Below are 12,886 nucleotides of genomic sequence, written 5' to 3'. Positions count from 1 at the left end.
CCAAAGGGCTGGGACTGGCTCCACTGGAACCTGTCTTGGAGGAATGAAGGAATGAAGGAATGGACAAACAAAGGCCCTGAGCCCTCCAGGACCCGTCACATGAAATGATACCGCTAATGAGAAGAGAAGGGAGAATGATGTCACCCCATCATTCTCTCTCTCTCTCTCCCTCCCTCCCTCCCTCCCTCCCTCCCTCCCTCCCTCCCTCCCTCCCTCCCTCCCTCCCTCCCTCCCCTTCTCTCGTTTGCTCTCCCTCTCTGTGGCTTGACATGGTTGTGATTGCAAACAATGCAGTGACCCCAGATTCATTGCCTTCCTCCCTCAACACAAACACACACAAGTGCAGGGGCAGCTCATGCTTCTCAGACTCTACGATGCAGGCCTAACAATATGAGGGAGAGCATACAAAATGTCAGCAGTAAATGTCAATTAAAAATTACAAGGGTGCTGGGAAAAGTGGGGTCTGAAGGGACAGACATTTTTTTGACACGGCAGCGTTTATCTGACCAGGCCGCTGGCTGACATGATGGGATCTACACTGTCAGTTCCTTAATGCACCCCGACAAGGCCGCTGCACTGAATACCAATGAAGATTGGAATGGACAGATTTCTTAGGTTCTTAGGCTTAGAGCAGCCATCTTACAATCAGTCTATATGCCATAACTCTAGTCTAATACAATGCGCTTCTATTGAAGCAGGTAGATGTGCTATTTTTGTCCGTACAACAACAGACTAGGATACATGGACCTCAGAGTCTCAGTCTGTTGTTATTGCTGCCGTGTCGTGCTGCCTGTGGTACTAATCATAGGATCTTATAGGAATCAAACTTTGACTCATATATGATGCCAGAGTTGATTGACTGAGACAGTTCTGATTCAAGTGTTTTCTTATTAAATGCTGGTCATCCCCTCATGGTCTAGGAATGTTCTGGATCCCGACCGAAGCTTTTTTCTGGTCAACAAACTTTCTTAAAGGTGCTTCTTTAATGTGGCCTACTAAAAATGTCAGCCATCAAAGGTGATGGTCCTTTGAATGTCACACTCCAGTGAGTGGATTCTTGGGGTCCCCAATACTATCAAATGCCACAGCAGAGCGCTTCTCCCCTCCCCTGCATGCCATTTCCCCCCAAATATATATTAGACTGAGAAAATAAAACACATTGTTGATTATGACCTTGGCATCCTGCTAGTCTCTCTAATTTCACTGCTCAGTACTTTGTTGAATCATCCTCCCTGGAAGACAGATGTTTGGGCTAATGGCATCTGTTAAGTCAATCAGGAAGTCATTTGTCTATAAACATGCTTAACGCTCTCCTGCTGTATAACAATCCATGCCGTTCACCTCAATTGCCTAATTTACGTTTTAATATAAATATCAGTAATATCATCAACATAATCCAAGTGATTATATTTGTGATAGACGTACAAAACTGACAAAGTGCTGTCAATCATAACTGTCATTATCACACTACTGGCAATCAGATAGGCCCAATCATATTACTCTGCCATTATGACCTTTTGACAAAGTGACAACTGTGTCTATGTTCTCCCTGCTGCAGCCTCTCCACACAGCCGGGCTCTGCCTGTTCTCTGGTCACAGCATGGAGAATCTGGAACCTTCCGGCACTGGCCCGCCATGTCACTATGTGTCAGCCAGCCGTCACAGCTGAGGGGGGCTGGGGCTGTAGCAGTCAGAGCATCAGGAGCGGGGTGGTAGGGTCGCCCTTTCAGGCTCAGTGAGTTTGGAAGCCATGGTTGAGGCCAGGATAGAGGGAGAGGCCACGCACGAGCGCTTTGGTTCCTCATTTCGCTTCTGCCATGCCCTGACACACAAGCACACTTGGTTGTTGTGTCGGTCGCCTAGTTAGTAAACCTGCAAGGTGAGGTCTCCATGGTGCCAGGCGCTACGGAAGCCATCACCAAGGTGAGGGAGTAAGAGAAGCCTCTGATGGCCACAGGGCGAGTGAGTGGGCACTCAGAGGGACGCTATAGGTTATATGAGCCACAACGCTGTGAATGACGCTCCGGTACACATCATCAATCATTTCACCAGTACAACCCAAGGACTAAGGATTTCTCCTTGAGCACCATTTGTACATTTGCTGTATATAATAAGAAAATACTTTTAACTTCTGAGAAAGCTGAATCCACGAACAGCTGTTTACACCCCCACATACCTCACTTCTCTTCCCCTTTACTGCCGCTACAGTTTGTTTTCAAAGTTTGTATCCTCCTCGAGGGAGATGTCGTGGGCCTGGCTTCCCTCTCAGAGACTCCCTGGCAGATGCCTGGAGTGCAAGTGCTACTCAGAGACAATGACAAGAGGTCCTGTACTGCATGTATGTTGCGTTGTGGTTGAGGTCTGACAGAGGGGCCATTACATGAGACGGGCAGCACGCCTCTGTTCCTCCCCAGTGTGGGACCATCCAGCCCCCCGTCTCTCGTTCCTGTCAAGGGGTTCTTATGACAACAGATGTAAGGGATTAATCACCCTTATGTTACTCTGTTTCCATTCTTAAACAATGTGTTGTGTACTCTGGAAAAACAATCCAGCCACAGCGAGGCAGCCAGCTCTGAGAAGTTCTCAAGGACCCCCAGGACCAGGATGGATGTGACTAGTGTTGTAATGCAGTCCTATAACATGAATGTTCATTCAGACCCCAGGACCAGGATGGATGTGACTAGTGTTGTAATGCAGTCCTACAACATAAATGTTCATTCAGATCCCAGGACCAGGATGGATGTGACTAGTGTTGTAATGTAGTCCTACTACATGTATGCTCATACGTTGAGCCTCTTTGGGAGGAAGTGGGTCATGTTACACTGTGTGGAGGTTTGTACTGGACATGGCCTGCATTGGAAGGAAGTTGTCAATAACACAACTATATGACCTGCCTTCAGAATACTTTAAAAGGGGGGAGCGGCTAATGATATGAAAAGGGAATGTTTGGGAGATGTTAGAAAATGTATTGCAAGCATAGTATACTGTAGGTTTGGTGATGCAGAATGGATTCCAAAGAGAAGACATACATTTTTCAGTCGCTCCAGAACTGCTTGTTCGGGTAGGTGCAATGGCTGTGGTCATGCCCAAACATGGTCTTGCTCTCAATCCAGTGGACGATATGGCCATCCACAGCTGAAACAAGAAAACACAAAGGTCGTAGGATAGTCAGATCTGTGCATTTACCCTGGTCTAACCTAGAATTTACAATCACGCCTGAGATGTTTCCAAATAAGAACAGCGCTTTTGAGTATCTATCGGCCCATTATAATAAAACACAAGCATACTGTATAAACATATTATATTGTAGACTACAACAATCAGACAGTGTAGTCGGGCAAGTCACACAACTAGCATTTGGAGGAGACGTGACATTTTTGTGCTAAATTAACTTTGAAGCTTTTCAGTGATATCAACTAGAATGGCAACTAGCATGGAAGGAAATGTGTGTTGTTGTGAGAAAGGCTTCACACCCTTGTAAATATCCAAGAGAACTGTAAAAGACTAGCTATCATAGCCAACTGACCATAGTGTTAACACATCAGAATGAAATAAAATCATTGACATTAATAATGTAAATAAATAAATAAATCGTAAGAGTAGGGGTGTTAACCCCAGTGTCCTGGCTAAATTCCCAATCTGGCCCTCAAACCATCATGGTCACCTAATAATCCCCAGTTTACAATTGGCTCATTCATCCCCCTCCTCTCCCCTGTAACTATTCCCCAGGTCGTTGCTGCAAATGAGAACGTGTTCTCAGTCAACTTACCTGGTAAAAGAAAAATAAATAAAAAAACGTACCAATTGGCACCTCCAGGATAATGTCAGGCGTCTTTGTCATAACCTTTGGTTCACAGTTGGATTCATCTACAGCAATCACAGTCATTTTGGCATTTGACCATGTCATAGAGAGAAAGAAACATGGGCACTTATTTGGTGACAACCTACAGTGTATGTTTTATGCACTCACAAATTTAACCTTAGAATCTAATTTCTCCAGATTGACCCTTCATAGCCCCAGTAGCCATTTCACACTTACTAGCATATTTTACCCAAGATGCCTTTCTTTACCACCACAGCAGTGATAACAAAAGCTCAGTTGCAAAAGCACCGAGACACAGCCTAGGACAACAGGAAACAGTGAAACCATTAACTATATCTGACACTTACTGCGGAACCACTGCACAATGTCTATAAAGCCTGGTAGTTACTCCACTCTCCACTAGCTTCAGCAGTAGATGGGTTGGTGGAGCTTCATAAAGCATAAAGGAGACAGACAGGGTTGGCATTATAGCCGCTGTGAGCCTGACCCCTGCCTGCACGGGCCGCAGCCATTGTCCTTGACTCCTGGCGCGCTTCGGCCATTATCCGCCCAACACCTGATTTCTCCATTAAATCTCAGGCTGACCAGGTCATTCAATTCCGGAGGCCTGCCTCTTCGTAGCCAGCCAAGCTCGACTAATGGGCCAGAGAGGGGGAGAGGGAAGGTGTGGGGTGGGGCGGTTGAAAGAGGAGAAGCGAAGGTCTGTGGCAGGCAGCCTCCACCCAGAGGTCCATAGTAGTGGTGGAGGGGCTGTGTGGTCTCTCTCCTAACACCTACCGGGCTGTTGACATTGTCATGCGAGGCTGATCGCATTTTTACACCACCTTTGATTAAAATTAATGGTCCGTCCCCACTGTCGGGGAGCTTATTTCCAATCCATTTATCAGGCCGGGTGTCGTGAGGCAGGGCTGCCTCCGTGGCCCCCTAACTCTGACAGTTTTAGAACAGTACTCCACGCAGGCCTGGAGAAAGGTCAGCACCGCCGGCCCAAATAAATAATATCTTCTTAATGACGGGGGAATGACTTGTTTTCTTCATCACTCATCTGATCGAGGGGATGGGGTGAAATTTCACACCCGGACACTCACTACCTTGACATAGAGCCTCTGGACAAGACAATAGTGTTAGGGGGAGGGCAACACTAACATAGAAGACACGTTTGAAAAGCCTCTAGTGTTGCTGGAGGGGAAATGACCAATTCTCATGGTCAACCGCGTGATTATGGCTCAAAACTGACTAAGCTTATTAGCTATTAGAATATTGAAACCACATGTTACACAAGATGAATTCAGCAATGTGTTGGTGTTAAATATGCAAAACATTTTAATGGATTAATAATCTGTTCATGAGACTACAACTGACTACTTGTTAAGACCATAATGTCTTCCTACTGCAGATGACCATTTAAACAGCATCAATATTAAAATAACAGATACATCTCCATGTTCCTCCTCTCTCCTTCAGGAGGCAGGAGGTGAAGGTAATCAATGGTAAAATCTATCTGGGCAGAAAGTGACCATTTTGTAAAATGTTGTAAATGAAACGGGTTGAGTGGGGAAACCTGAGAGGATCAAACATTAGGCCTGTATATTTGAAGCTCTTATTTGATCAAATATTCATACTGGGTGAGTGCATGAATTAAACATACAGGGTATTAGATAACACAGCTCCTGGTTGTAAGTAAATCAATGGGCGATACCACCCACTACATCAATCATGTCCACGTTTCCTTTTTAACTCTACCCCTGAGAACAGAATCAATGCAAGGACAGATTACCTTAGCTAACTGTTGTGGTGTGTGAGAGACTGTGTGTGAGAGAGGTGTAGTTTTACCTAAGGACAGGTTTCTCTCCTTCAGCTTGTCACGTTGGAGCACGTCAGCCTCCTGGCCAATAGCACTATGGGTGAAAGGTTACGGAGACCCACCAACACTCAGTAACTTTCATTCACTTTTCAAAGGACAAACACTGATGTCCCTCTAGTCTAGATAAAATCAAGCACATAGTGTTGTAGTCTTAAGCTCATTTTGAAGTACGGCTCACAACCTGAAACATTGTATTTGTACAGCATTCACCGCTCATTAATGATACTTGAAACTGCATTCGAGGGTGAATAAAGCTTCCCTCCAAATCTATCAAATTCCACTGCAAAAGGGACTTTTTTACCTGTCAATTGGGTTGCTATAGAAATGTCAAGCCTTGCTTAAAGGGTTGCTGTGGCAACAATGTGAATGTGTGCGGGAGTTAAGAATGCGCCTGCGTTTATGTGTCTGCGTGGGGTACAGGAACGGAAGTTACCCATCACAGGACAGATCAGACAGCTAATATCAGGTCTCTCCTGCTAAGCTCTGTTCTTGATATGCATATCATATGCTCCCGCCATCACAATATTAGCCCGTACATAATCTGAGCAGGGGTTTGAAGGTCATTCATCAAAGTTCAACTTTAACAACAAATCTTCATATTCAAATACAACAACAAGAGACAGAACTTTCAGAGAGAACAAAAATCTAGAACAAATGCTAATTTTGCCAATTTGTCAAAATGCATACAGCCCCTGAACTGTGTTGCTAATTTCCCTAAAGGAAAAAAAACTCTAAACAATAATGTGCCTTGAGAATACATGCCATTGTGAATCAAGGGAAACTGGGTAGACACCGTGGAAAGCATTCTGCATTCATTAAGGGGCAGATAACATGCATCATTTGCTTTTTGGAAAACTGATAAAACTCCTTCAGGCGTTAAACCCCCCCCCACACACACAAATCACTCAAAAAACACTAGCGATTAATACATGCATACTCTGAGCGGCACACACATCAGAGCCAATCTTCTGATGTCCACATGGAGCCGTTCCAAAAGCACATAGGAGTGGGGCGGTTTTCATGAACTGGCCGTGCAGACTGAGTGAATGTGAGTTGACACTGGAGGGAGGATTGTGAAAGGAAGGTAAAGAGGGGGATGAGGATGGAGGCCAAGGTAGGACAGGGTTGACTGCCTGTGAACAGAGAACTACCCCTCCCTTCTCACCCAACCCCATTCTTGCCCTCCAGCAAACATGGCAGTCCCCAGCTGCTTGCCCCTAAATAGCCAAATAGACCCCCACTCCGACCGCTTGCTGCCCCAACCCGTGCTCTCCTATCTGGGAGAGAGGGAAAGAGAGAATAAGTGCTGGTGGTGATGACCTGGCATTGACAGCCTATGACTTCCCATCTCCAGCCCTCTGATCACTAGGTCTGCACTGCTAGACCGACCAACAGAGAGAGAGAGAGAGACCTGCGAGAAAAGAGAGTGACCAAGAGAGAAAGAGTAAGAGTAGAGAGAGTAGTAGTTATGAGGGCTGTATTTCATGTGGCTGTGACATGCCAAGAACTCTCCATGGTGCTGATACCTCTCTGACTGGTCTCTTCACTGAGCAGACAGGCTAACAGGGAAATGGTCAACTGAGCATAATGGCAGTAGAGTACGTCTTTCTAATGCCAGACAGTAATATTGCTGCTCCATTGCTGCTCACTCATACACTCACATTTTCAGGGGACCAAAACAATTCCAACTTTGCTTAAAGACATTTAATGGGATCTTAAGCACTTAAAAATTCGTAACATATTGTACAAATTGGAATTCGTAACATAATATACAATTCTTTTTTGTTTGGAGAACGCAACATATCATACAAAATGGGTGACGTTGTACACAATTGTGCATCATTTTTGGGGACCCGTTTTGGCTCGTGAGCGGTACTTTCAAAACTACTGGCTGAAATTACACAAAACCTTTATAATGCATCTTAAACTTAGACAGTAACCCCCTGTCTATCCCTTTGTTCTATTGTGATTGGAGTTGCCATATTTTAAGAGCCACATAACCCACCGGAAGAAAATAAAAATGGCTGTGAATAACATGCCTATCCCCTTCCTGTGGCATAGAACATTGGGCCTGATTCACTCTGTGAACAAGAGAGATGCATTTACATCAGCCTCATCCTCTCCTCCAACCCCTGCAACGAGGATGGCAGGGTGCATGCAGGATGAAACACCTCCCCTCAGAAGCAGAACTTTTATGTTAGGTGAAGCCAGACATCTCATCCCCTTCAATAGCTCCTCGTCAATTTCAGGCTTAACATTTTATGGGAAAGGATACTGTTTGATGCAGTCTACCAGTGGTCCATAACAGCAGTCATTTATTGTGCACTGAAAAGAGGGGGAATAAATATTACAGCGTGCAGGCAGCGCGGGGGGGGGGAAGCCCACACACCCGTTAAACAGTGTTGGGGAATCTGGGATGGGGAGAAAACACGGGAGACACACGGTGGCGGATTGGCAGGCGTGACCGGCGGCTCTGACGTGACTTTATTAGTAAACGTGAGCTTGATGCTTAGTCTGCAGGCCAGTTGTAAACTGCAAACATTCAGGAGCCAATTATGAATGAACAGCTTACAACCTGGGAGTACAAGGCAAGGTCAAACTAAATAATACAAATAACGAGTCATGTTTAATATTTCAAAGTTTTTACCCACACATGCAAAACTTGGCTGCAATAGCTCCGTAGTCATGAGAAAGATACTGTGTGGATTCATTTCCAATAACACATTTTTACACTGAACAAAAATAAACATAACATGTAAAGTGTTGGTCCCATGTTACATGAGCTGAAATAAAAGATCACAGAAATGTTTCATACACACACATTTGTTTGCATCCCTTTTAGTGACCATTTCTCCTTTGCCAAGATAATCCATCCACCTGACAGGTGTGGCATATCAAGAAGGTGATTAAACAGCATGATCATTACACAGGCACCTTGTGCTGGGGACAATAAAAGGCCACACTAAAATGTGCAGTTTTGTCACACAACCCAATGCCACAGATGTCTCAAGTTGAGGGAGCGTGCAATGGGCATGCTGACTGCAAGAATGTCCACCAGAGCTGTTGCCAGAGAATATAACCTCCGTTTAAAATGACAGAGGTGGCTTATATCATTACCATAAGCCACCTCCGACGTTTTAGAGGATTTGGCAGTATGTCCAACCAGCCTCACAACTGCAGACCATGTGTAACCACGCCAGCCCAGGACCTCCACATCCGGCTTCTTCACCTGCAGGATCGTCTGTGACCAGCCACCAGGACAACCGATGAAACTGTGGGTTTTGCACAACCAAAGAATTTCTGCACAAATCGTCTTAGGGAAGCTCATCTGCGTGCTCGTAGCCCCGGACAAGCACACCTGATTCGACTTGTTAACTAAACAACAAGTCCTCAATGAGTTGAATCAGATACGTTTGTTCTGGACTACAACAACAATGTGTGCTGTTGGGGGTACTTGAGGACAGGAGTTGGGAACCACTGCTGTACACAATTCCTGGAAGCTGAAAATGTCCTAGTTCTTCTATGGCCTGCATAATCACCAGAAATGTTACCCATTGAGCATGTTTGGGATGCTCTGGATCTACTTGTACAACAGCGTGTGCCAGTTCACGCCAAAATCCAGCAACTTTGCACAGCCATTGAAGAGGACTGGGACAACATTCCACAAGCAATAGCCTGATCAACTCTATGCAAAGGAGATGTGTCGCGCTGCATGAGGCAAATGCTAGTCACCCCAGATACTAACTGGTTTTCTGATCCACGGCCATACCTTTTTATAAGGTATCTGTGACCAACACTGGTAATGCATATCTGTATTACCAGTCATGTTAAATCCATAGATTAAGGCCTAATGAATTTATTTCAATTGGCTGATTTCCTTTTCCTCTTTCAAATTGTTGCGTTTATATTTTTAAATTACAGTGAGTAATTATATTGTAATCTGCTATACAAACGTGTACCTCACCCAATACCTGGTAGACGTGAGTGGCTAAAGTCTGGTCTGGAATCAAAGATGACTCCTGTAGCATGCTGTTGAGGACATGCTTGGAGGCTGTGAGTAGGGCAGAGAGAAAAAGAGGACAAAACACAACACATAAGCTATGGTAAGTCATCCCAGTCCCAGCAATGCTCCAATCCAAATATCCATCACAAACCTTTCAGAAATGTAACATTGACTGGGGAGATACAAAGATGGAGGATCAACAGAGTATATAGACACCAAGAACAGGTTTGCCATAAATGACCATGCTGCTGCCAGTGTTAGTGCAGTATTTCTAGCCTAGTCCATAGCCTGCCTGGCCTATTGAGTTTTTCCATAGATTTTTCTCTCTGGAGACCAGGAGCCCCATGTAGTTTAAGTTATGAATGATGACTATTTTGCATCTCTCATCTCCATTCAAGCTCCACTAACATTATAAATCAGTGAGCTGTAAGCCGCTAGATTGATTACCTATTACTGCAACAGCAAAAATTCTTTAAACATATATATATATATTTTTTTAAATTCAGATTAAATGGATTGTATCATTGTGTGACAAAATGGTTGAGGCGCGCCATTCTAATGATATATACAGTCGTGACAGACTCACTGCATTACTGACAATATTAGGAATATTTCTATTCATATTTCAGGCATTATGGATCCCCTCCAAAAACATGGCTAGCTGGGGGATCTCTACCTGAGATGTGTAGATAGATAGTTAGTGCTGAAGACAGGATGGCTAATTTGAGGGATTTATAAAAAGAAGAGTGAACAGTGTCCAATGGAATAAAGTCGACTTAAAAGGACTGTTATTTTATAAGACTTGACTTACTATAAGCCTCTATTAAACCTAAACACTCATTATGAAGATATCTTTGCTAGAACACATAAAAAGCCCAGAACATCCCTCCCCGCAAACACCTGGCAGAGGAAGAACAAATATGCTGCTCCGAGCACTCGCTTGCTCTTCCCAGTGCTGAAAGAAAGCTCTCTCTCTCCTCGAGATAGGAAACGTCATGACAAATGATAATGGATAATCAAAAAAGCGGGAAATATTAGGCAGCAAACTTTATGATGCCAGGAGGTATATTACTCCTCAACAACACTTGTTTCACTTAACAGTTACTACTCGACTGTTCCTAATAATCGGAAGGGAAATCAAAGGACCGAATACCACATTAGCATTATTGGGAACTTATCACACTGTAATGGCATTTTTCCCGCTTCTAATGGAAGTTTTATAGATTGGATGCTGCTTCTAATGGTAGTTTCATAGATTTAATGGTAGTTTCAAAGATTTGATGTTGCTTCTAATGGTAGTTTAAGAGATTTGATGGTAGTTTTACAGATGTAATGGTAGTTTGAGATTTGATGGTAGTTTTAATGGTAGTTTTATAGATTTGATGCTGTTTCTAATGGTAGTTTTATAGATTTAAGGGTAGTTATAAAGATGTAATGGTAGTTTTATAGATTTTATGCTGCTTCTAATGGTCATTTTATAGATGTGATGGAAGTTTTATAGATTTGATGGTAGTTGTATAGATTTAATGGTAGTTTTAAAGATTTAATGGTAGTTTTATGCATTTGATGGTAGTTTATAGAATTGATGGTAGTTTTATAGATTTGATGCTGCTTCTAATGGTAGTTTAATTGATTTGATGGTAGTTTTATAGATTTAGTGTTAGTTTTATAGATTTGATGGTAGTTTTATGGAATGGATGGTAGTTTTATATAATTGATGGCAATTTTACAGATGTAATGGTAGTTTTAAAGATTTGATGCTGCTTCTAATGGTTGTTTTATAGATGTGATGGTATTTTTATAGATTTGATGGTAGTTTTATAGATTTGATGGTAATTTTATAGATTGATGGTAATTATATAGATTTAATGCTGCTTCTAATTGTAGTTCTATAGATTTGATGGTAGTTTTATGCATTTGATGCTGCTTCTAATGGTAGTTTAATTAATTCGGTGGTAGTTTTCTAGATTGAATATGTAATAGCTGTCGCTTTCCTCATCCTCGGATGAGGTGAGGAGAGAAGGATCTTCGGACCAAAATGCGGAGTCAGGGAAATATGCCATCTTTATTTTATAACGAAAACCGATGACACGAAAACAAACACTTTAACAAACTACAAAATAAGAAAACGACGTACAACGGAACCTGAACATAAACTCACATCAACAAACGTAAACTCACGAACAGGAACGTACATCAAAACGAACGAACAGCTAAACAGCTCCAAAAGTGAATACATCGAACATAACGAAGACATCACAGGAGACAATCACCCACCAACAAACAGTGAGAATGCCCTACCTAAATATGACTCTTGATTAGAGGAAAATGCAAACCACCTGCCTCTAATCAAGAGCCATACCAGGCAAACCGAAACCAACATAGAAACAGATAACATAGACTGCCCACCCAAAACACATGCCCTGACCAAAAACACATAAAAACTAACATAAATAGGTCAGGACTGTTACAGTACCCCCCCCCCAAGGTGCGAACGCCGGGCGCACCAGCACAAAGTCCAGGGGAGGGTCCGGGTGGGCAGTTGACCACGGTGGTGGCTCCGGTTCAGGACGCTGTCCCCGCACCACCATAGTCACTCCCCTCTTCTTTCTACCCCTTCCACTGACCACCCAAACATTAGCTTCCCCTAAATAAACAGCTAGCACCGGAACAAGGGGCAGCACCGGGACAAGGGGTAGCACCGGGACAAGGGGCAGCACAAAAACAAGGGGCAGCACCAGGATAAGGACCATCACTGGAATAAGGGGCAGCACCGGGACAAGGGGCAGCACCGGGACAAGGGGCAGCACCGGGACAAGGGGCAGCACCGGGACAAGGGGCAGCACCGGGACAAGGGGCAGCACCGGGACAAGGGGCAACACCGGGACAAGGGGCAGATCCCGGCTGAAGGACTCTGGCAGGTCCTGTTTGGACGGCTCTGGCAGGTCCATGCAGGCTGACGGCACTCGAAGGTCATGGCAGACTGACGGCTCTCGACGCTCATGGCGCTCTGACGGCTCTGGCTGCTCATGGCTCTCTGACGGCTCTGGCTGCTCATGGCTCACTGACGGCTCTGGCTGCTCATGGCTCTTTGACGGCTCTGGCTGCTCATGGCTCTCTGACGGCTCTGGCTGCTCATGGCTCGCTGGCGGCTCTGGCAGATCCTGTCTGGTTGGCGGCTCTGGCAGATCCTGTC

At 44.4% G+C, this 12,886-nt stretch overlaps 1 pseudogene; it reads right to left on the bottom strand.

Moving 5' to 3' along the window:
* The window catches only part of LOC129813371 (CDAN1-interacting nuclease 1-like), a 90,454-nt pseudogene that overhangs the window by 57,884 nt on the left and 19,684 nt on the right, over positions 1–12,886 (bottom strand).

Source organism: Salvelinus fontinalis, chromosome 16 (genome assembly GCF_029448725.1).
Source record: "Salvelinus fontinalis isolate EN_2023a chromosome 16, ASM2944872v1, whole genome shotgun sequence".
Lineage (NCBI taxonomy): Eukaryota > Metazoa > Chordata > Actinopteri > Salmoniformes > Salmonidae > Salvelinus > Salvelinus fontinalis.
The sequence above is the reverse complement of the archived record's forward strand: the minus strand, read 5'-3'. Positions and strand labels throughout refer to the sequence as shown.